This window comes from Tyto alba, unplaced genomic scaffold (assembly GCF_018691265.1).
Source record: "Tyto alba isolate M040663 unplaced genomic scaffold, T.alba_DEE_v4.0 Super-Scaffold_6, whole genome shotgun sequence".
NCBI classification, from domain to species: domain Eukaryota; kingdom Metazoa; phylum Chordata; class Aves; order Strigiformes; family Tytonidae; genus Tyto; species Tyto alba.
This window is the reverse complement of record NW_024881327.1, coordinates 13,601,964-13,624,689: the sequence shown is the minus strand read 5'-3', so window position 1 is coordinate 13,624,689 and position 22,726 is coordinate 13,601,964. Positions and strand designations below refer to the sequence as shown.

At 42.0% G+C, this 22,726-nt stretch overlaps 1 protein-coding gene across 1 annotated transcript in view; it reads right to left on the bottom strand.

The window, feature by feature from the left end:
• The window catches only part of BMPR1B (bone morphogenetic protein receptor type 1B), an 86,239-nt gene extending 64,593 nt beyond the window's left edge, over positions 1-21,646 (bottom strand). The window contains exon 1 of the mRNA XM_042807596.1: positions 21,607-21,646. The gene's annotated coding sequence lies outside the window, so the exon portion shown is untranslated. The remainder of the gene's footprint in view (positions 1-21,606) is intronic.
• Positions 21,647-22,726: the final 1,080 nt, after the last annotated feature.

The window sequence follows — 22,726 nt, the reverse complement described above, 5'->3', positions numbered from 1 at the left end:
TCACCATACAACGGCATTACTTGTGTGTGAGGACAGAATGCTGTGCTTCACTGGGATTTTGTACAATAAATACTACCTTTTATTTTATGATTTTTAAAAAGTTTAAACAAATTATAATTTCAGGTGAGAAATTTCTGACTCTAGCCAGTTGGGCTTTAAACTGTCATGCACGTCTCTACTGTATCTTTTAAAGTGAGACTCCAGTTCTCGTCTCAGTCTCCTACGCGCTGACAGAAGTGCAGCCTTTAAGTCAAAAGCCCAGTACCTGTTCTCAGACACTGAATAGATGCTGATGGATACATTTGCGAACAGACACGTTAAGCGTATAGGAACAGTAAGATATATTATGGGAGGTGCTGAAAATGAAACTCAAAGCTTTGGCATTTCCTTCAGAAGGGATAAAACAACACAGCGATCTTAGGGAGCATTATTGTGGTGAAAGAACTCAATAGTACAGCTGTGTGAAAAACCCTAGACAAATAATCCTTGTTCAGTTAAAATTAGATACACCACTAAGGTCCCTTTACACTGTTTTGGTGAGAAGACCATTCTCCAGTTCCTGAATAGACTGAAGAGATCTTAGTATTTAGTAAGTATGTTTAGAAGAGTCTTCAAATTATTTAAAAGGTCATCAAGATATTAGGAGGGTTTTTTCCAACTTTCCAAAGCAATTAATATGCATATATTGAGACCCAAATCTTCCAAAGGAGCATGAATGTCATTACATGGCAGAGATGGGAGATTACATCTCATTTTCTTTTGCATGCTACATGGATGTGCATACTGCAGATCTGAGTAAAAGACGTTTCTGAATTTCTCAGAAAAATGGCTGGATAGAACTGCATCTAAATTTACCCTGCAGTGTTTTGTCCCATTTACTGAACGGTAAATAGTCACCTCAGTCATCCTTCCAAACAACATCATCAAAGGAGCAAATCTTGATTAGGTCTAACATTGCCTGAATCACATTTATGTTCACCCTGGAAAAACAGGTCACAGAAGTTAATCCAGCCTGTAAAAACATCTAGAACCAGAAAACCTGTTAGCGCAAGCCATGTGCCCAGTCACCTGACACAAGGCACACAGCCAGTCTTAGCAAGAACTTTAAGCATTGGCAACCTCTTCAACACCCTTCCTTTCCCCTCTCACCTTTCCTGTTGCTCAACAATACCAAAGAGCTAGCATGTAAAGGCAGGTGAATTGCATCCCTGTATCACAACTGAGTTATTGAAGAAAGAAATTTTGCAGAAGAGTCTTAATATAAAGGTGTAAAAGAGGGGAAGCACTCTGTAGGGAGAAGCTTCTGTTAACAGAGTCTTTCCATGAAAGGTGAACAGGGAAAATGAAAAAGCCTTCCAGGAGAGCAGTTAATAAAAGTGAGAGGTTCTCTGTAACAGCAAGCTGGGCAGCCTAAAGTTGATTGAGGCAGACCAGGTTTTATTCCCCTTCAGGCTTGACCCAACATGATACTTTGCTGCTCACAAACCAGCTGGACAAGGAAACCACATGCTGACAGTTTGGGTATCACCAAAATTAAGGTGTCAGTCTTACTCTGAGATAACTCAACTGAAGAATTATCTTAGCTTATCCAAAGGCATTTCACTGCTAACACCCAGCAAGCAAAGCTGCTGGCTTGCTCATTTCCTTTCTATGAATACGCGCCAGCACACCTGAATTTTACAGCAGAAATAAAGGAAAATCCAGAACCCTGCTGCTAAACTTACTGCTTAAAATAAAATCACTGCAAGATTTTTTTTTTTCTGCAGACCTTTTTTGGGCCATTTTCCAGGATGAAGCAACAGCTGTCTTTGCCAATGTCCTCATGGGCAAAGAAAATTTTCAAGATTAATTGCTCTGATAGAAAGCAGAAGATTATGTTTTTTCTTTGCTTTGCCAGTGCTGCTTCTCCTGGAGTAAAGTTTCTGATCTTGGATGTATTCCAACTGTGAATTAATTCCAGGTTTGATAAACTGCGTACCTGTTGTTCATAGAGATCAGGAGTGGTAAACTTAAAATCCCTTTTAGTTCCTAGAAGTCTGTAAAATTAATTTCCCACTTCTCCAGGTAGGCTAATGTGAGGCAATCACTGATGTCTTCCTATGGTTTGAAGCATAGCAAAAGGATACCTCAGCTGTAAATTCGGCTTTGGCGGAGGACAAGGGCCTGAAAACAGAGCAACCCCTGCAGGGGAAGAGCGTTCAACTAATTGATGAACCAAAACAGCAGAGCCCATAGCCCAGATTGGTGGGTGCCCTTGCTGAAACCCATGCTGCTCAGGATGCCATACGTTTTAATTAGGACATTTAACAGACGAATATGGCCAAGAACCAGAATTGCCTGTTCTTGTTGAAGAATAAGCTTTCCACCCAAACAAAGTATTAATGTGTCACTCTGTATAATAAATACATGACTTGCTATACAAAGAAGTATAGTCAAATGGCTTTGGCCTTGTCTCAAACTAATTTATTTTAAGTCTATATATAACAAGTTTCTCTGACAATGAATTGTGTAACGTCTACAAGACAAAAAACGGCACACTTCGTTAGCTACAGAAAGACAGGTGGACCGACAGAAACTTCCACTTAGTGCTTTATTGGCTGCCTGCCATGGTTTGAATGGGGGCAATTATGAAAAAATTGAACACATGACTTTAATAAGCTTCAATATGGATCGCTGTCTGGTGGAAACAGAGCTTTAGAATACGTTATTCTGGGTCTAGTCTTTGCTGGTAGGAACAAATGTGTTATTTCAGACGTCAATCACATACTCTTGGTATGATTTGAAAAGGTTAGCGAGAATGCTGACATGTGAAATTGCGGATGACAGGAAGCAGCCACGGCACTGATTTGCCTCCACGTCCTGTGAGACAGCAGCCTCCCTCCGCGCCGGTGGAGGAGTACCTCCCTGCGCACAGCGGGGACGTGGCAGCAGCACCCCACTCCAGGAATGCACAGCAAAGAGCAGCCACCGCTGCTGCGGGGGTTCGGCGGCAGCCCCCCGCCAGCGGGCTCCCCGGCCGCCGAGGCAGCTGCTAATGCAGTGTTCTCTCCCCACAGCTGAGCGCTCAATACTTCCCAGATAAATGAAAACCTATCTCATCAAATATTTAGGATGGACACGTCTTGATGCAAAGATGTCTTCCAGAGGTTTTACAGTTCAAGCTGCCACCTCCAACATTTGAGCTAGCTATAAATGAGACAGCAAATAAGGCACCACTTCACACTACCCACTAGGTCAGGGAGGTATCGCTGCAGCAGTTCATCCTCGTTTCCATGGTTTGAGCAGTTTAAATGAAAGTTGGGGTTTGGATGAACCACCAAGTCTCCCTCCCAACCAATTCTCTTCCCTCCCCAGCTGAGTACACCCTGGCCTTTTAGAAAAAAACTCACTCACACGTCCCTGCAAGGGAACTGCTGCTTCAGCAATAAAGGTCTGCAGGACACTTCAGGACTGAAGCAGCACATGAATGGGGGAAGCAGCATGGGCATCAGCCCCGTTGCCTGTCCCTAGCCTACAGGCAAGCCACCGAAAGCCAGGCTTGCTGGAGCTACTCGCATGGGAATGCGGGCAGAGAGCCTGACCAGAGCAAAAGCAGCAGTGGTCCCAGCCCCCCGTACAAACTCTTCCCATCCCCTAGCAGCATAAGCCACAGGACGGTTTCTCCCTGGTCTCCGTCCCCACTCCCACCCACTAACGCCAGCTCCAGCTCCCTCCCCTGCCAGCACTGAGGATGCACCAGTCCATCATGCCTATAATGCCAATAACATTTTTGGTCAGCTCTGCACTACTTCACACATGTTTTTTTTACTCTGTGCGTATACATGCATTCATCCAAAATATAACCCCCAGCATAACTATTTCATAGCAAAGATGCGCTCAAATGGCCACACCTAGTAGTGCACCCCAGGACTGAAGGCTCATGTTTCCAGTCCTGTATCACCTGTGACAAGACTGATAAAGTAATTGCAGATTATTTTATACCCTTTCAAAAATCAAAAGCAAACAAAAAAGGAAAACAGAAAATGTTATTCTATTCAGTGAGAAATTCCAGAGTCCTGCATCACCTTGAGAGTGGAAAATAAGAGAAATATGAGTAATTTTCAATGGCTTTGAGTAGGACCGTGGCACCAGAAACATTTTAATAGCTTAGGATTCTCAGCTGCAACATTATCAGAACTGCTGCTCTCCCTGCAAGTTTCTGTTTTTCTGAAGGCCTGTTGCTTCTGCCTATGCTGTTCTTGCCTGCTTCAGTCATCCTCCTTCACAAGCGTTTGAGAGGAGCTGTGCACAGGCACCACACCCTTTCATATCTCCAGGATACTTGTTCTTAAACTGTATGAGTGTATGATTTACAATAATCATACACAATATAAACTAACTATTGCTATAACTTGGTTACCACTAAGTGATATTAGTAGTGGTAATTTTTACTTTCACAGGTCTGATGTATTTTCAAGTGTTGCCCCAGGAATTATTATATTCTGTAATTTCAACCTGACCCCAAACTACTTCATCTGTAAAAATAGTAGCAATTATTAACAACAAAACAATGTGCACTGATGACAAACCCATATAAGACATTTCTGACACACCGTAAATTCAGTAAGGACAAGTCCAAATAAAACAGTCATAATTTGCTGCACAAATACAACACAGAGAACAATTGGCTAGTCAATAATCTGCAGTATCAGACAGTGCGTCACTGACTTAACGTGAGTCATCAGTGTAATAATTTATGAGAAAGCAGATATCATATGAGGAGATACCCATAGACTGATCTGCGTAAGAAAGGAGAAACAAGCCTCCTGCTCAGAGCTGGGAAGCTGCTTCAAGAATGGTGTTGTGTTTTGAGCAGCATCTCTCCTGGAGGACAAGAACTTGTGAAAAAAAAATCCAGAGAAGTGCAACGAGCACCCTCACAAATTTGAAAACAATGAATTATGAGGAAAGATTAAGACCACGAGGTTTGTTTAGTCTAGAGACAAGGGTCACACAGTAACAGCTCTGAAATAAGTAAAAAGTCTCTGCAAAGAGAGATGAAATGTAGTCTTGCTCCATGCGCACTTGCACAGGACGGGAAATAAAGGCTGAAATTTTAACACTGAGATCTCAGACATTCAAATAATCAAGTTTTCTTCAAAAGCCTGACTAAGAATGAGAACAGATTGTCTACAGAGGTACAAGAATAAACCTCTCTTCCCAAAAGTTTAAAAACCGATTAGACAAATAGTTGTCAGAAATGGCTTATGTACAGTTATACATGCCTTCAGGTGGTGTGACAGCCTAGACAACCCAAACTTCCTCCCATACTTATTTTCTGTCACTCTTCACAAATTTACCCCAAAATGCAAATTCAGCTAATTAAAAAATTGAATCCAACTCTCCTAATTTTTAAAACATTGAAACTGTTTTAATGTACTTTCACTTTTTTATTTCATAACATTGAAATTCTAACTTGGCCTAATAAACAAAAGAGAAAATAATCAAAGACCAAAATGTTTCAATGTAATGCTCATAAAACATATATTATGGTGACTCTCTTTATTACTGTTAGTTGCTCACCAAGCTAAAAGATCCATCTTCTACAGAGCTCTTATCAAGATAATCCAGGTCTTCCCATTATTGCAATTCCAAGATTCCAACAATATTTTGTTCTATATGGTTTCTATTATTGTGTTCACATCAGAATAGAGTTTGGATCAGTTATAGTATCAGTTATGTTGACAGCCTGAAATCCAGACTGTTATCACCATTGAGAAGAAAAAAAGAAAAGCAGCAGCTGAAGAAATGCTAAGGAACTCAGGGGAAAATTATTTTGAAGAGACACTGAAGTTCTGGAAATAATGAGACTACAGTATTTTGTTCTTTCTTAATTCTGGAGACTCAGAATTTGCAGAAAGCCCTAGACTAAATTAAAATATATTTTTATTACACACTGAACCTGACTCTGCAGTATGTTTCTTTGGTCATGACGGCTTAATTTCAGAGGAACAAAGCAACATTAAAAACTGCTCTGTGAATCTATTTGTGTTTTTAATCTCCTCTGAGATTATTTTCAATGAAGGCAAGAAAACATCTTTTTCAAGTAAAAAAATCCATATCAAATTTGTCTCCAGACCTTTAATTATTTAATGCAATTACCCTTGGAAGATGTTCAGTTTCATCTATACAATCTTTTTTTTTTTTTTTTTCCAGAAGACTAATCAATATTTTGAAATATAAAGTCACTCAGTTTATAAATTGCCTTGACTTTTCAAATAAGTCAAACTGATGTTGTAACGAACAATACAGTTTACCATGTTTTTCCCCATTTAACATACATGATTTCTTGCAAATGGTAGCTTCTGACAGTTGGGATTTTGGTTGTCAGAGCAGTAAAATTTTGCTTTCCAAAGCTCATTCTTTACACACTGCTGGGGAACTTTGAATTGTTAATTTATAGGGGAAGGTGGAAAGCAATATTTTCGGTGTAGAGTGAAAGAAGATAGAAGCCAAACCGACAAGGGCCATGTACAAGAAAGGAGATGGACAGCATGGTAAAACATAGTAAACCTGTCAACTCTGATGGACTGAAGCTGCCAGGCAATACCATTTCTTTACTAACAACAGTAATGTTCTATGTATACCCCCGACTGCTAACAAGCCAAAGAACGTTTCTAAGAAGGGAGGAACAATGCTATTTCAAAGAGTTTCTTCATGTCTCTTCTCAGGGGATTTAAGGAAACAGATACCAAGTGCTCACAACACTGCAGAAACATCTTGAATTTCTTTACGGTCTGTGTCCACCAAGTTTCAGGGGAAATTTCCAAAGAGGCAGCCCTGAACACGCTACTGGAGCACGATACACTGCAAGGACGCTGCGTTCAGCTTCGTCCTTTGGGAAGCACATGCAGGTGTTTCAAAGGAATGCTTCGCCTGAAACCTGCCTTTTGATTAGTATGGCTTTGGAGACCTTCTGAAAAGAGAGACCTGACAAAGGCACTGAGCTTTGTTTAGAGAACTTAATCCTCATTCTCCCAGCTGCTGACAGGAAAAGGCCATGTTTTGCTTAAGTAAAAAATTCCTTTCTTAGAATCAAGGGATGAAAGCAGTAGAAAAGAGCAAACACTCTCCTTAAACACCAGAGTTAAAACACCCGACAGCTGACTGTTAACAGCAGCAGAAACAGCTTTTTCTATTCTACAACATATATGAAAGTAAAAAATGTCTGCTAGGTGGCATTAGGCATTATAGAGATATGAAAACCATCCAAATAATAACCTGATCCTGTGAGATATTGAGTTCCCTCCTCCTGTCGAAATGAATGTTGCAAGGGTGCTATGGATGTATCCTGAGCAGTGAATCACACTCTAAAGCCTACATAGCATAAGCCATTCCAGTGCTATACTGAGCATTAGTTGAAACATTTCCAGAGGAGAAAAACCCATTTTTCATTTAAACTGAAATTCAGATATTATTAGATGCACACATTGCGGTAAGCTTTGATTTCCATTACTCCTACAATACTGATAGCGTGAGTCCAGGAAAAAAATTGTTTGAAATGCTTGTACATTTATTTTTTTCCTTAAAGACCTATATTCTTACCAGTAGCACACAAATCTAGAGACCTCCAAACACATTTCGATATTACAGGCTTGTAGTAAATATAGTTTGAAGCATTACAGTTTCATTCCATGAAGCAGTTCTATAAACCTTTTCTTAAACGAAATCTTTACCCATGAGTGGAAGAGTTTGTACTAGGTGCGCATTTGTTATTGCTCCTTTGAAAATCCAACCTAGCTTGACCAAGTAATAAACCAGTAAACTCCCCAGGCTGTACTAATTCAGACCCCAGGGACCTGAAGAGTTGGATTTCCTAACAACATCACCTCCAAAGGGAATATGCCAATGCAGCAGGACTTTTCCTGCAGCCTCGGTCCGTGCCTGCCCAAGGCTATAGCAGGCTGCGCAGCAGCGCAGTGCATGACGTTCATCCCAGTATTTGGAAACACAGGCAGATCTGATGAGGAGTCAGAATAGGTGGAGTAAACAGCCTGAGCTGGACTGAAAAGCTGAGAAGCAGCACTGGAGGTAAAACCAGTAAGCCAGGCAAGCAGCAGAATGGGGATGAGAAACCAGAGCAGTGAGAACTATATAAACTCACTCACAGAGGGGAACGGGCTGGGGACAGTCGAGTCGAGTGGGAATGAGAGTCACCAGATGTTTCTCTGTAGTTTAGCATGGCACTTTGGTTTGCTCAATCTCATTGCTCCTCTGTGGAAAAATCTTTCTGCAAGGCATTGGCAAAATGTCCTGTCCCTTCCAAGTGCTAGACACATGGAGATTTGTAACCTATTATTTGTGCCACTTAATCTGTTCACTCAAGGGAAAAGTTTTGTGCAGTGGTTATGCATGGTCATCATGCTGCATCATGCTTTGGCACGATGGGTGTGTGCGCTACACGATGGGACTTCTGTTTTCCATTTGCTTTTTTCAAGTCTAAACAATCACCTGTAAAACCACAATCTGTTAAAAGCACACTTAAAAAAAAAATCAACTTACCCACCCACCTACCTACTTTGGAGACAGTCAAATTACTTCTGTAGGTTTGTTTAATAAAGGATACTTATTGTTGCCTCTAGAATCCTTCTTCAATTTTTGTCAGAAACTTAAAAGTTAGGTAAGGTAAATAACCACAAGTAGAAAAAAAAAAAAACTAATAAAAAAGGAAAGGAACAATGTCTGGATAATACAGCTACATGCTTTACCATGACCTAGTTCTCCCAGCGCTAGGTGGGTGTGAAGCCAGCAGAAACATCTAAGCCACTCTTTTCTCAGGCAATGCTCAGTTCTTTGCTCCACTTTCCTATGTGCCCAACCTGAAAACCTTGGGTCTAATCGGCAAGCATGCTGAGCACTCACAAGTATTACTGATGTCAGGAAGGCCGAGTTTTACCTAGAGTAAATAAGTGCCAAAGGATCAAGCCCAGAATGCCTCAAACCAAGCATGTGGTAGAATGACAGCGTGATTTCACAAGTGAATTTAGCCAATGTCAGAACATGCTTCCATTAAAAGACACAGTCTAAACAAAAACTGGTTTTCCTCCTGTTTTGGTGGGGTTATTTTGCAGTCACATCAGTGACCTGCTCCACCATGCAGCTGCCAGGGACAAGCAGAGGGAGGGATCAACAGCAAGAAGGTATACAACACTGCTCACATGCTAAATTAGGCTGGTTTTAATCAAATGTGAAATCACAGCCTGGGTGTCGTCTTCTAGCCTGAACTGTCCTCTACCTCGATGCTCCATCTGCAAAGTGGGGTGACAGTTTTCTGTTTGTCTAACCGTAGGGATTTGTGAAACTAAACTGAAGTTAAAGAACATTCAGATACTATAATGATGGGTGTCTCAGGAAAAAAAAAAAAAAAAAAAGGCAAGGAAATGAATAATTATGGCCTCAGCAGGGTTTGAATAGCATGTAGTAAATAAGGCAATGGTCACACATTGAACAATGAAACTAAAATAAAATACTGAATAGGGACTCATTAAGCAAGTGCTGCTCATCCTTTGGACTGAAGAAAGCAGGGGTCCAATGGAAAAACTAATCTGTTATCATGCAATGAAAGACTGCATAGTAATGCACATGCACAGAGGTCAAAGAAAGGTTGCTTATGCAACATAAATGCAGACATTTTGAATGGAACACTAGTAAGAGTATTTTCATCTGGTTTTGTGCTCATGTAGCATGACTTGCTCTGAATATAAAAATTACCAGGCAGTGTTTACAGACTTGCCATCATTTTAGATCTGTAACTTGTCTTTCTAAATGTCATGTTACTCTCCTTAATGCACCTAAATTAGTACATTTTAAGTGCTTGGTTAAATTCTTTGGTCCAGATCAGGCAGTGCTTGGTTAAATTCTTTGGTCCAGATCAGGCAGGAGACCAGATTAACAGACCCAGTTTGGAGTACTGAGGTTGGGACACACACCTTTCCTCCACCACATCCCTCCTACAGTTCTTGTGAAGAGGCCAAAATATAGTTGCCTTCACTCCATGAGTGAAGATCCTGCCTGTGAGACAGGAAAATGACTGAATGACAAAAGTCTCTTTCTCATTCTGCAAGGGAAATTTATTCTATGTTATTTTAGGGTAAGCGGCCCTGAGAAAAACAATGGGCGTATAACATGAAAGTAGCTCATAGACTTAAGTGGGCTGCCATAAGGACCACTCAGATTTTGAAAGCCATTTGGTCCAGCATATGGAATAGCAACAGTCTGTTGTTGTTTTTATATATATATATATACACACAAATATTTCTATGGCCTTTGTCACCAGTGGAGACAGCTGCTCCCAATTAATGTCTCTCAAACAGCTCTATGGAGTCAGACTGCATTATTATTTCCAATTTGCAGGAGAGAAGGTGATACAAGAGAGCAGACCAGGTTCACAAAGGCATCTTTGTGCCTAACTCCCACTGAAAACAGCTGAACTTGGTTCAACCGCAAAACTTCTGTGGATCTGGATCTACAAATCAGATGTGCATCTAGGAGGGATTATACTACAAAGCTGCAAAATGAACTTAAGACTTTTAACTCCCACTCTGGTTATATATCTTTGAAGAGTCATTAGTGACCTGAACCCAAAATTGCCTATTCAGAAAATTGAGCTGTATTACTTCCTTCAGTAAGGTCCTCTTTTCTGTTACTACTAAGACAATATTAAACAGTCAAGAGAAACTTGGGGGAGGGAAGGATTTTTTTTATACGAAATGATTGCAATGTTGGGTTTAATGGCTCTTTTTCATGCTGCTTCTGACTTATTTTTCCTCTAATATTGTCCACACGCTGGAAGAAATAATATGCCAATAAACACTGAAAGTACAAAAATCATTAATGCTGTCACACAGTAAGAAAAAACTTGTCGTTTTAGCCAACAGTTTCAGAAGTACAAATTTCTATACATATTTTAGATATATAGAACAATATAATAAAGATTTAAAACAACACCTTTAGCTAACTCTGAAAAATCCTTCTTATGTCAGATGTGTTAAACCTAACCACAGGACCAAAGCTCTCCTCTAGCTCTGCAAGTCTGAGTATGGAAGGCGTTTGCCCACTACCAGAAACATGTCCTTTGGAGAGAAGTGAGAGCAGTGCACCACCACGGGAATTTTTCCATCCATTCTCATTTTGCCTCTGTGCCGACTGCCTGCCATCACATCCACGGCAGGGCTGCAGCCCTTCTCCAAAGTAACACCCATTTCACAGCCGCTCACCCCGAGCACGAAGGTGCTTCCCAGAAGCAGCAACGTCGTCTCAGCGCCAGGACGTGAAGACGTAGAGGTGGAAGCATTTGTTCTTAGCCGGTGCTGGTGCCCACAGCTGTAAAGCTAAAGATTACATTCCCCTCCCCGCTCTCTAAACACACAGAGGACTCTGCAAACACGTCACTTACAGAACTTGCAGAAAAATCAGAGCTTTTTCACCTATTAAAAACAACTTGTTTTAGAGACCAAATTTATTTTCCCTTTGTTTTACATCAGCTAGAGGCCTTTATTTCTGTTACCTAAAATAAACATAAAGTATTTGTTACAAAAAGAAGGCTATACCATTAAGCTGATTTTACCACATTTTTTGGTGGTGGTATGCTAGCTTAGTGCACGAACATGTTTCAAGGGAGATGTGTTTGGCAGACCCTTCCAGAGGCTGAAACAAACTTGGTTACAAAGGCTAGATTTTCACATAAACGACTGCCCAGGCACTTTACGCGATTCCATAACTTAGCAGCATTCCATTTTATTTGTTTATGAAATTTAGTTTGCTCTTCTTTGGTGGTACTATTTTGTTATTAAACACAACACGTACATGACTCAAATGCGTGTCCACAGAGCTAGAAAGAGTCTAGGGCTTTTTCCCCCATCAAAGAAAGATTTCTGAGTGATTTATGAAAAAGTTACAACATTATATTTAAAAATCAAAATAGCAAAGTACAATGACAGTAGATATTCCACACTGAATCTCCCTCGGGTTGTATAAAGCCTAGCATCTCCCACTGCCCCAGAGAAAAGTCAGCTTAAGGCAAGTATTAAAAAAGCCTTCAAAAACGAGATCACCACACAGTACTGTAAATAACCATCCACAACGGTAGTGTCAGCTATCGCTGACTGCTACTAAAGATACTGAATCAATCCCAAACATTTTGGAAAACACAGTTTTAAAGGGAATTGACCAGTAAAACTATCATAATGTTTCTATACTTCTGTATCTGGGTTTGCATGGAAACAGTAACCTAAGAGAAGTGAAAATTTATGTCAATTTAATACAGCCTACCAAGGAGGAACCATTACACATACCAGCATCTCTCTTTCATACAAGAGCAGCAATTCCATACCCAAATTTTCCCATGCAAACAAGCCTCTCCCTAAACAGTTTAATCCTCACTCTCCAGCTAGAACGCCTACTGCAGCTGTGCTATCCCTCTTTGCGGTAAAAAACAGCTCTAAATTTCCTTTATTGCAGCTATAGCTGGAAATTTTCCTGCCTCCAGTTTTTTTAAAGGGATGAAATGTTAGTAACCACTGATTTGGACAGAATTAGGTATAAAATTTTACAAAAGTCATAATTAACAAAGGCAATTTTTTACCTTCCTTCTTTTTACTGATGCCTTCTGGTATATGTTTATTTATAAGGCAGCAAAAATAATTTAAAAAGTACGTCTTCAGGCAGCTACTAACACCTGAACTGCTAAGAGAACATATAGAAAACTACATTTAACAAATAATAGAGTTTATGAGATGGTTCCATCTCTTTGAAAACTGATCTGAAACAATGCTCCTGAAGCCCAAATTTATCTGCAGAATTGAAGTCAGTAATCACAGATTCGGAAGGTGGCGATGTTACTTCTTCATCTGTAGCTGTAGTTTCACCTGGTGACTTCCCACTGGCAGCGATCACTCATTCCACAAAATCTACTCTGTGGCTCTTATTCAAATATAATATATTTAACAACTTAAATAAAATACTGAGTTTTCATTTGTTATTCAGTCACAATAGAAAAGAGGTTAGTATAGTGTCATATTCATCTAACCAATATGCATTCAGATTTAAGAAGAAAAATGTAGTTCGGTTCAGTTTCCAAGAGCTAATCTGCACTGAAAGAATAAATCAGAGCAAGTCCCAAGAGATTGCTGGATCATCCTATGACAAAGGGACCCAAGCAATCCACCCAGCAGAATGGGGTGTCTCAGGAGGGTGCCTTCTCGTCAACCCAATGTCAGATACTTCTACCCTATACAAAAATGCTGCATAACTTATGCTGAGACATCTTAGTCGGTAAGAGCTTCAAATATTACACAGTGAACAACATCTGTTTGGGCAGAAGGATCCAAGACAAGCTCAGTTAAAGCCAACGCTGAGGAAAAAGACCACGTGATGCTTGTGCTTGCCTTCTATTTCTAATAAAACTAAGTTGCCAAAAGGAGATAAAGCTGACTTACACACTCAGTCATTGTATGTTCTGTTCTGAGAAGTGTGAGAAATGCTTTTATCTTCACTCCTTACATAGTGTATTTAATTAATAATTTATGTATTTAATACATATGTGGCTTAATCACTACATACGTAATTGTGGAATTGGATTGTTAATACATTTCAGTAATATGATTTTTGTGCATTTTTTTCATTAAATCTACCTGGCTGCTCTAAAGCTTCACTCTGTACAGAAGTTGCCATGGTTAGTAAAAATTATGGCAATTTCTGCACAGAGTGAACCTGCACAATAGCAAATTCAGTATTTTTAAGTTCTTCATTTCTGATTCAAGGCTGATTTGCAAGGCTTTACCACAGTTTATTTTTAGTCACTTCATTTTCTTAAGTGAACATTGTGAGGGGAAAAAAGTAAAAAAGCAAACAAACAAAAAACAATTAATGCTACTGCTGCCTTTTCTCCTTAAAGAAAAGATGGGGGTGGAGGGAACTATTCTCTTATTGCTTAGGCTGACCAGACACAGAACAGAACCATCCATCACAAGCCTTAGATAGTACCTAACCCAAGTAAAGGGAAAAAACTAAGCCCATTTGCTTCTGAAGCTATGTCACTTATGCTGAATTTCCCAGTGCTACCCCAGTCACCAAGACATTCTGTGGTTGGCAAGAAAGAGAAATTTGTTAGAAACCTCCTGCAAATGAAACCCAGCTGCTTAAGCACAATCCCAGATGTCTCCTGCACTGTGTAGCTATGATAGATTAAATTGAGCATAAGAAAGAGATGAAATATTTATGAAAATTAAATTTGCAGGATGCATGTCAGTAAGCCTGAAAAACACTTTTTCAAACGAAGACAGGAAACCACATTTTTCACCCAAGCCAGTTAGGTTAGGTTATAGCAGTGGTATTCACGGAGCTCCTGAGATGATTACGTTTCCTACAGACTGCTTAGGTTTTATTCAAACCACTCATTCCAGAGACAGCAACCGCAAATACTGTCTCTGACACCAGTGTATCAAGCATTTATAAACAACGCACTCAAATGAAATATTATGCTTTACTGCTTATCCATCAAAAGTTTAGTATTTCGAAGGTTGGGAAAAGCTCAAATCACATATAGTACTCTGTGCAATGATACCATGCCCTGGACACCAAATACTGCTGGCACGAACAAAACCCACTGTTTCACATTTAAGGGTATGCTATCAGATACTTCAGCAAATTAATATGTTCTGAGACATCTTCAGATGTTCATGAAAACTTCACACTTGTATTGGCTTGCTCAAAAGAGCAGTGAAAGGAAGAGTCAATGTGATAAAAGAGCAACAGAAAACATAAATTAATTAAGATAATATTTACAATTAAATGAAGCCATGGAAGCACTAAATACCTCAGTTTTTCCAGCAATAAGCATCTCACATAAAATCCCCAAACACTGCTAGCATCTTTCTCTCTCTCTCCACGGTCCAGGTCTCGCCAGTCTCAGCAGATCGGCTATCTCTATAGGAAGTGCTACCACAGAACGTCATCAGGTTTTCCTTTCCTAGCTGTTCCTATCTTTCATCCCTCTGCAGGCAACTCTCTTACAAAAGGTGGCAATCTCTTTCAAGGTGCTCTTCTCTCTCTTTTGGGGGATTGAGGAACCCAGAAGAATTTTTTAGGGAGTGAATCTTTGTGATCATTTAGCACTCAATTACTTCAAAATCCTGACTGATACAAATATCCATTCAAATACAGCACTATGACTTAAGTCACACAGATGTGGTCGTCTTAGCAAAGCAAAACTAATACACAAGATTAATATTTATTCTGCCGATTAATAATAAAGGGGCTGCAGGTCTCTGTGTGACTCACTGAATACTTTTGAAACAGAAATCAAAAGGCCATTAACTTCATTCACCAAAGCAGGAACAGAGACAAATATAACACTTCGCCCTTGTGCTCCCTGAACACCTCCCGAGCGGGTTACAGGGCTGCTGGGTGAGCCAGGACAGCAGAGCTGTCCCAGAGGAGATCAGGGGTTTATTTGAAGAAGCCCAGCAAGCGACGTTTCCCAAACTCTCTTTCAAAAGAGGAGCAACGAATATCCCATTTCCTTTTAATGGGATGTTTATATACTAAGACTCAAGTACCCTTTACGCCGCTAAGCTAATGCAAAGCCAGATTTCAGCAGAGGAAGAACAATACACTTTCTTAGCGTGCACGTTTTGAGTTGTATTTACACGAACATGCTGTGTCTGAAGCAACAGTCCAAAAATTTGCTGATAGCTGATCAGTACTGTTGCAACATCACAGTAACTCCACAGACAAAGAGACGTCATAACAATCATCAGCATTAGAAAATATCTCACTACAGTCAGTTTGCGGCGTGAAATACTAAAAAACAGTAGAGCTGCAAACAGAAGTTAGTAAACAGACATGACTATGCTTGGTCTGGATAACCAAACTGACACACTAGTCCCGTTATTTTTTTAAAGGAGGTAAGCCTCCACTTCTGCAAAGTACTCAAGGAAGAGAGTAGTCCTGTCAGTCTCAAAAGGACCATTTAAGTTTAAAATCATATAGGTGGTTGGAAGTAACCTGCTGAGTAAACGCTTCATGGTTACTTTGGCTAACACATGGCAAACCTAGTTTCAGTCCACTTAAATAATCTGCTTTCTAGTGATGAATCTGGAACAGAAGGCACTCAAAAATCACATGAGTGAGGCGCTTGCCAAACTGCAAAATAAGTCAGGCCTTCAAACTCAGTATCTTTGTCAAGGTCAGACAGCTGAGGACCTGACACTCAGTGGGCGATAAACTCCAGTTCAGAACAAGTGGGTGCAAAGTACGCTTCATGTGTCCTGGGTTGAACCGTATCTCCCAGAAAAATGAGGAGGGAGGGAATAAAGGAAGGAAAGATCCTAGTATTGCTATCTTCCCACCAGGTATGATGCTGAAGAGATCAGATTTCGAACATCTGTGACGCTCACCACAAGCTGCTTTTATTGCTGATTAATAGTGAGAGATTAATAGCTGGGGATGCCACATAATAGCTGCAGTATAAAAGCTCTTACACATAGAGTCATGGTTATGCATTTAACAGCTGGGTTCATACTTTCAGTGGATTTTGCCATATGGTAACCAGGATCAGTTTACACTTACAAAATTATTACTTTAAATGCGTGCTGTACAACTACGCTGCACAGCTACCTCTAAAGTAACACAGCCCAAAGGTTATCTATTCTTGTGTTTCCCAAATCATCCTTCAGCTTTCGACAAGCCAACAACGTCAGGTCCTATCTCCTAATTCCCGGAATTTTTAGCTTTAAGCCTCTGACTCTTAAAATGCATCAAGGAGCAGAAAATATCAGGTGGAGGGGAGGCCTGGCGCTTTGCCAGACAACAACTCGACCAGCAGGTGAACATGAATTTGTTTGGATTACACCAAAGTACGGTACTGCCTGCTAAATCCCTTGAGCAGTGAACTGTATGACAAGTAATTATACCGAAGAATTCCGTTACATCAGGTTTATATATTCACCAGATTGCAACGATAATTAACAACTGCATCTACTCACAAGTCCCTGTAGCTTTGGATCTGTTAATTGTAAAGGCTGATATGTCGCTCCACAGCATGGGGCTGAGGTATACCAACAGAGAGCACCACGGGCATATGCATCACACTCCTCCTCAGAGATACAGATGGCTCCTGCCCAGTTTTCTCATGCTTTCTCCCCCATATATTTCATGAACGCTACGCTCATTCAGAAAGACTTCTCTGTGATTTCCACATACCGGTTTACGATAAGCCTGCGACATGGTCAGTGCCTACTGGAAAGATGATCATTTGTGGCTCCGCTTGGGATGCCACCAATGCTAGTATAGGAAGATGGAAAAATCTCCCAAATCAATAACCTGCCTCTATCCCACACAGGTAATACGGGCAGAAAAAGCTCCAGTTTTTGGTACAGCTCCATTTTTACAGCAAGGCAAGGCTTACACGTCATTCCACGTATAGGACTGATACAGACATGCAGTGCCAGACACAAGGGATTTGGGCCAGAACTACAATTTTGCCCTAAAACTCAGCCTCTTATGAAACACTCTTTTTTTTTTTTTTTTTTTTTTTAGCTGAACTTTGTTCAGATTATGGGACAGAAGAGAGTTTTTTCAAAAAAAAAAAAAAAGGATAGTGTTTTGGGAAGAACTTTTGTCACCCGTTTCCTTTACAGCGCAACCCTCTAGTTTGTATCATCAATCTCAGTCAAGCATTTTTTCTAAATGTCCAGTTAAATTAGGTTTTGGCCTGTTATTAACGTTTCAGTTTTCGAATGATGATTGCCTTTTATGACTTTTCTTTTGAATCTTTCCTTCAGAAAGATCTCCTTAAGTCTGAATTACAGCCTGGAAAATTACCCTCTGCAAGTTTGAAATTCAACTTTGAAACAGAAAATAGTGCTCAGTCCAAAAGCCTGAACACAAGATGCTCAGTTCAGCCTGATTGAACTGCTCTTCCTTTCTTCTTTACATTTTGATCTCAAGTTTAGAGAAGATTAAATTCAGCCAGAAGTTCCCCAACCAGACAGAGATGAACAATGTCCAACATAGGTTTGTCAAGAACAAACCATGTCAAAAGTATTTAAATTCTCTCTAGGACGAGGCATAGGCCTTGTGGACATAAGGCAAGCAAGACTGCACGTGAACTGGAGGACAGGGCTAGTATTCAAAAATGTTCTTAAGAAGCTGGATAAATGATTTGGATAAATGATTAGGAGAAGCTGCAGTGCTGTTCAGCTGGTATAACACAATAGATGGCTGGTATAACATAATGCACGCACGCAAGCAATTGCACAAATAAAGAAACACTTGGGTCTGAGTTCTGCATTTTGAGGAATAGAGAGAGAGACTGAAAAATGCACAGCAGAGGTCAGCAAGAGCAATTGGAGACACTCAAGACCACACAAATAGACTTGGGCTTGAACTGGAGCAAAGATGACCGGCGTACACTTAAGACTAATTTTTCTAAAGGTGAGAATACAGAGGTGCTGTAACTGATTGCCTGGAAACCTGTGGTCTCCTCATCACTGAAGAAAAGTCAAATATTGGTAACAAACATCGTATGCATGTCAGGGGGACTGACTAAACTCTTGGAGTTGCCTTCCTGCCCTACAAGCAGTGCGAACCTGCCCTTACATTGATGATATAGCTATACTGATATTAGCAACCATGTGGAACCATCAGGATCTCCCCAAGCACAAGTACAGGCAAAAGGCAGACTCCACAAGCTGACAATTCATCTCTCCACTGTGATCATGCTGCAAGGAAACAGAAGCTTTGAAGGAAATGAATAGAAGCATCCTCTGAGCAAATTTAAGCTAGAATTAATATGGCTTTAGAAAAGCTTGCTCTCGGCCTGAGGCACAGACTGAATTACTTAAAAGACCTCTTAATGTGAATTTAAGCTCTCTTTTCATAACAACTTCTGGCCTTGAAACTGCCTAGAGCAATGGGACTCTGACCCATAACGTAAAGGGTAGGAGGAAGCAAAGTTTTACAGTCATGTAATTTAAAAAGAAATAAATACATAAAGAATATCATTACACAATGCATAGCTTTACAAGATTTTTTTTTTCCAATGATTTAGCTCTTAAAATTATCCTACAGCATTCAGCTTCAATTGCTATCACTTTGTCTTTCTTTAATTGCTGAAAGATTTTGGGCTGGATTCCATCTCATGTTCAGTATTTCGGAGGAGGACATGGAGCTGGCGAGAGCACCCGTGGGAACCCGCATGGGCGCTCCCCGGCAAAGATCCCCCAGCACAAGCCTCTCGCCCTCTGAGCTGTGCTGGCAAACAAGAAATACACGGTCCTTGGAAGGGAAAAAATCCTGTGCTGAACCAGTCACTACTTATATTTCCTAAAAAGTTTGTACAAGTGCTCAAAAATCAGGAAAAGATTTGACTCCCAGCTGCTGGGAAGGAGGGAATGTATTTCACATGCAAACTCTGAACTCGTGAGCAGCTGGGTTTTCATTTGTGCTACTGGGAATCTCCTACTGACACTTGTAGTTACACTGTTCATAAGACACAGTATCTGAGGGTCTTATCTTTTGGCGTAACTTTTGCATACTCACTTTTGTGCCTGGAATTCTGCAGAGAGGGAATAATCTTGGTCTCTTCTGGACAAGAAAAGTTTTCTGTGCACATCTTTCGGCAACCTACCACGTTTCTTCCACAGATCTTCTTAATGCGCTTGCAGATGCTCCTAAATCAGAGTATATCTGCTTTCCTCAAAGGTCATTGCACCAAGATTCTCAGTGTCTTTAGGACCATGTTATTTTGGCACAGACAACTCTGAGGATAATTTAAGAACCCCCTTCTTTTTCAAGGGTTCATACACACACACACACACACAAAAAAAAAAAAAGTATCAAAGCATTTACCCATCAAAATTCTAAAAGGGAGCAGAGAAACTAGTCAGACTCAGAAACATTTATGACTCTTGGTTTCGGGGAAGCTGATGCAGCCCCAGCTGCACTCCCCGCTTCGGCAGCAGAGGGTGCTGGCAGAATACCGAGGGTCCCTGCAAAAATATCCCTGGCTGATCCGTCAGGTGTGACTGTAATTTGTCCAGGGCATGCACTTCACACAAGCATCACTTAGGAAGAAGAGCGCCAGTGAATGGGTTTACACTAGGTTTTCCGTATCACCCGAAGTCTCTAAGACCCGCTCATCTCACGCAGAATTGTGCAGCGCGCTCACTCCTACACCTCATACACAGCTTCTGCAGTCGAGTCTGAAAACAAGGTCAAACATTTCATATAGAGCATTGGTCCAGTGGTTCTTGTGATTCAAGGAGAGCATGATCGACCAAGGATCTCAAGCTTGAATGTGAACAGCGTACACCGTGACGCTTGGTGCAGAGTCCTGCAGCCCAGCTGCCACTCTGAATCCAGCTCTTGCAGCTACCGCGCTCTCCCCAAGCCCAGCTGCTCCCATGGACACCCTGTCCACTTCCCACCACATGAAAGCTTTCAGGACAAATGGACTACATGAGTGCTGCTGCTGTTCCTTCTGCTCCTCAGCTTTATCGTGTCTTATTAGGAAGCCTTCTGCTCCTTAGCTTTATCGTGTCTTATTAGACCTCAAGCATCAGAAAAACTCACGGTTGATGCTGAAGGGCTGTAGGTGAGGTCACAGAAAGTTTATCTGCAAGTTAACGGAACTGACTAATTTATGGGAAGAAAAATCCTCCTTGCTGTGCATATATTTGCTCTTTTCAGATGTGATACTCAGCTTGCTAGATAACTGCTTCGTGATGAAAACATCCAAGCCAAAATATCAAGTGTGTTGCATTAAATTATTTACCATTTTTACAAAGACAGTAGGCTTAACTGAAAAATATCTCTTCAATGACCGGAATTTTACAGTTCTTCCAAAGAACATCAGCACATGAATGACACGCAGTACTGTGAGCACATTTCTAAACTCCGAAAACACGCTATCTCATTTACTGCATCCTGAACTCGTTTTCAAATGCAACTGTTGTAAGTATGTTACAAACCCATTAATACACATTCCCTATTTTCAGTCTCCACAATGAATAAAGCTACTATGATTCTGCTGTCAGTCAAACTTCTGCCTTATTACAATCTCTGTTTACTGCTAATTAGTGCCCCCTTTTCTTACTGGCTATGTCGAATTTTTGCTTCTTGGTGGGCAAACGCGGCATTTTTGCTTATACTTAACACGATGCTTTCCTGTTACAACTGAAGCATGAACGAGCTCAGTCTTTCTACGAAACCAGTGCGATGTTTCTTAGTCTACAGTTGCTAACGAAAGGGCTAAACGCACGCAAGTTACAAAAAGCGTAAGCCTAAAAGGCTCAAGGTTTCTAAAGGCAGACTGAATAGAACACAGCTGCTTTAAAAGTTTTTCTTCTGAGCGCCGCAAGTAGTCTCCAGTCGCGGTACCAAGAGGCGCTGAGCCGCGGCAGCTGCTGCCTGTGCCGCCCCCCCCCGCCGGGGCCGCTTCGCCTCCCCGAGCATCCTCCGCACCGAGCAGCCCGGCAGGACCGTAAACGACACGCTGGAGCTTCCCAAACCCCGCTCCCCCCCCCCCCCCCCCCCCCCCCCCCCCGCGCAGCCCCCCGCGCTCACCTCGGGCGCGCAGCCAGCGCCGCGCCCGCACCCCGCGCCGCTCCGGCCCCGGCCGCCGCCTCGCCGCGCCCCCTTCCCCGCTGCCCTGCCCCGGCCGCTCCTCGCCCCCCCCTCCCTCCCTCCCTACTCCTTCCTTCCGACCTTCCCCCCCCCCCCCCCCGGCGGCGGGGAGCCGGGCGAGCGGCGACCCGCCGCGCTGCCACCCCCCGGGGCTCGGCCGCGAAAGGGCAAGCGGGACGGGGAGGGCGGTAGCCCCGGGGCCGCCCGCCGCGCTATGGGGAGGGGGGAGCCGCCCGCCGGGCGAGGAGAACCCTCGGCTGCCCCTCCCCCGCAGGGAAGCCAGCACCGTCCTGTCCCACCGCCTCAGGCTTTCGCACATCAAACGTTTGCCTCGGCCGGTGAGGAGCCCACGCCGGCGCGCTCGGGAACGGGGGGAGCCCCCCCCCCCCTCCCCGGCAGCAAGGGCTCGCCAGCAACTGCGAGGGGAAACACAGAAAGCCACGCTTCGGCACGGCCTGCCTTAAGATACGGCACCCTCCCTGCAGCTCTTCCCTGGAGGGCCGTTATAAACACTTTCTAAGCGGGTGTCATTCTTCAAGCACTAAATGAGCCGCTTCAACATACGTGCAGCGCACGATTTCCCCGTAAGCCTGTCAGTGAATCCGGCGCGCCCGCGGATTTACCCTCATCCCCGATGGGCACGGCTTGCACAGCAGTTGTGTCACTTCTCCACTGGTAAAACAAAGCCACTTCATCTATGGCGAAGGTTATTAGGCCTCTGCCGTTAATTGTTCCTTGATACCTGCTCAGCAAAATATTTTCAACTTGCCACTTGCCCAGAGAAAGGCTGCTTAAGTAGTGTCAATGGACGTAAGCCATAACCCATCTACTGTTATGGCATCAAACGGCAGAAGTATGTGGTCTGTGTTCTTGAACAACACACAGGTGAGATCCCTAAACACTGAATACAGCAACAGAAGGGGAAAATTACAAACTGACTTACCCCAATAAAAGGAGACTCCCGACTGCCACTGAGAAAGAAGAAAAAAGAAAAAAAAAAAAAAAAAAAAAGAGCAGGGGTAAACTAGGTATTTACAAATAAACTTCACATCACTATGTA